Source organism: Otolemur garnettii, unplaced genomic scaffold (genome assembly GCF_000181295.1).
Source record: "Otolemur garnettii isolate 467f Iridium unplaced genomic scaffold, OtoGar3 scaffold00022, whole genome shotgun sequence".
NCBI lineage: Eukaryota > Metazoa > Chordata > Mammalia > Primates > Galagidae > Otolemur > Otolemur garnettii.
In genome coordinates, this window is record NW_003852417.1 from 16,679,128 (window position 1) to 16,681,592 (window position 2,465).

Sequence of the window (2,465 nt, forward strand, 5' to 3'; positions counted from 1 at the left end):
ATGGCTGCAAATTCTTTATTACTACTTTTGATCCAGGCTGACCTTACTGAAATCCTTGACCAATAGAACATATGATGTCTTGGGATTTTTAAGACTAGGTCATGAGAAGTCTTGAAGCATGCACCTGGGTCTTTGGGAACACTTGCCCTTAAAGCCCTGAGCCACTATGTAAAATATCTAACTCCCTGTGGAAAGGTCCTCAGACTCCATGGAAAGGGACAGGACCTGTCTGATCCTTGCTGATGTAAGGTCATCGTGAACACTCCACATTAGCTGAACACCACTGAGTAACCTCAGCTAAAGCCATGTGGAACAGAAAAATCATCCAGCCAAGCCCCACCCAAATTCTTGACCCTAAAGGTTATGATCAAAAAAATGGTTCTTACATGAAGCCATTCTTTTTATAGGGTAGAAAGTTTATTATGGAGTCTGATAATCAATATAGTTGGCATCAGATTTCTCAAGCGCAACATACAAAGCAAAAGCAATAGCAATACAGCATTTTCAGTGTTTTGGAAACACAAGAAAAGAAGATGCAAACTAAAGATTTTATATTCATCCATCTATGCTTTTTTTCAGGCATCAAGGCTATTTAAAAAATTTACAAAATGTAAAAACTCCGAGAATACTATATATACGTATATATGCTCATATAAGTAAGTACAAGACCAAGAGGCCACAAAATTTTCTAATGTAACAGATAGTGAATGTGTTAGGTTTGGTGGCCTATCTATTCCACCCTACTATTGTAGCCCAAAGCAACCATAGATGATATGTAAATAAGTTGGTGTGGCTATGTTCCCATAAAATCAAATGCACAAAAACAGGCTTTAGTCCAAAATAAAGTTACTAAGGAAATACCTAACAAAAAGTCACAAGGCCAATAGATTTAAGAAAATAGTATAGAATGACCAAATGGAGCCCCTCCAGGGCTACCATAACAAAGTAGAGAGACTGGCATAGAGGCTTAAAGAACAGCAATCTGTTTCCTCATGGTTCTGGAAGCTGTAAGTCCAAGATCAAGGTGTTGGTGGGGCTGGTTGTTGGGGGCCTCTCTCTCTGGCCTGTAGAGTGCCCTCTTCTCCCCGTGTCTTCCCATGCATGTTCTTCCCTCTATTCTGTAATCTCTCCTAAGGATATCAGTCACTGGACTAGGACCTACCTCCAATTACCTCATTTTAACTTGATTACCTCTTTAAAACCCTATCTGCAAAGACAGTCACTTTATGAGGGACCAGGGATTAGGACTTCAACAACCTAAATGTAAAAATCTAAAACTGTAAAACTCTTAGAAGAAAACATAGGTGCACATCTTTATTATCTTGAATCTGGCAGAGTCTTCTTAGACAAAACACCAAAAACATAATTAACAAAAGAATAAATAAGTAAATTGAACTTTATCAAAATGTAAAGCTTTTATGCATGAAAGGACAGCATCAAGAAAGTAGAAAGACAGCCTACAAATGGGCAAATGTGTTTCCAAACAATGTACTATATAATAAGAGACTTATATCCGGAATATATAAGGAATAATTGCAACATGATTTTGAAACAAATAACCCAGTTAAAAAATGGGCACAGCATTCAATCAGCCATTTCTCCAAAGAACATATGCAGTTGGCCAATAAAAATACATAAGGGTGCTCAACTCGATTAACTATTAAAGATAGATAATCCAAACATAATGAAATAAGACTTCACCCCTACCAGATGGCTATAATTGAAACCACATATGATGAAAAGTATTGCTGAGGATGTGGAGAACCTGGAATGTTCATACATGGTTGGTGGGAATATAAAAGGGCACAACTGCTATATAAAACAATTTGGAAACTCCTTCAGAGGTTAAACATGGAATTATTATATGACCCAGCAATTCCAATTCTTTTTTTTTTTTTTTTGAGACAGATTCTCACCCTGTTGCCCTGGGTAGAGTGCTGTGGCATCATAGCTCACAGCAACCTCAAACTCTTGGCCTTAAGCAATCCTCTTGCCTCAGCCTCCTGAGTAGCTGGGACTAGAGGTGTGCACCACTTCTGGCTAGTTTTTCTGTTTTTCAGCCTCCTGAGTAGCCAGAACTAGAGGTGTGCATCACTTCTCCTGGCTAGTTTTTCTGTAGAAATAGGGTCTCATTCTTGCTCAGACTAGTCTTGAACTCCTGAGCTCAAGAAAGCCACATGCGGGCGGCACCTGTGGCTCCAGGAGTAGGGTACTGGCCACATATACCAGAGGTGGTGGGTTCAAACCTGGCCCTGCCCTCCCTCTCTGGGAAGCCAGGGAGGGAGGATTGCTTGAGCATAGGAGCTTGAGACAAGCCTAGGCAATGTAGTGAGACTCCCTCTCTAAAAAAAAAAGTAAATAAAAGAATAAAGAAATTAGACTGCAGTACATTTAAAGATGGCTGCAAATTCTTTATTACTACTTTTGATCCAGGCTGACCTTACTGAAATCCTTGACCAATAGAA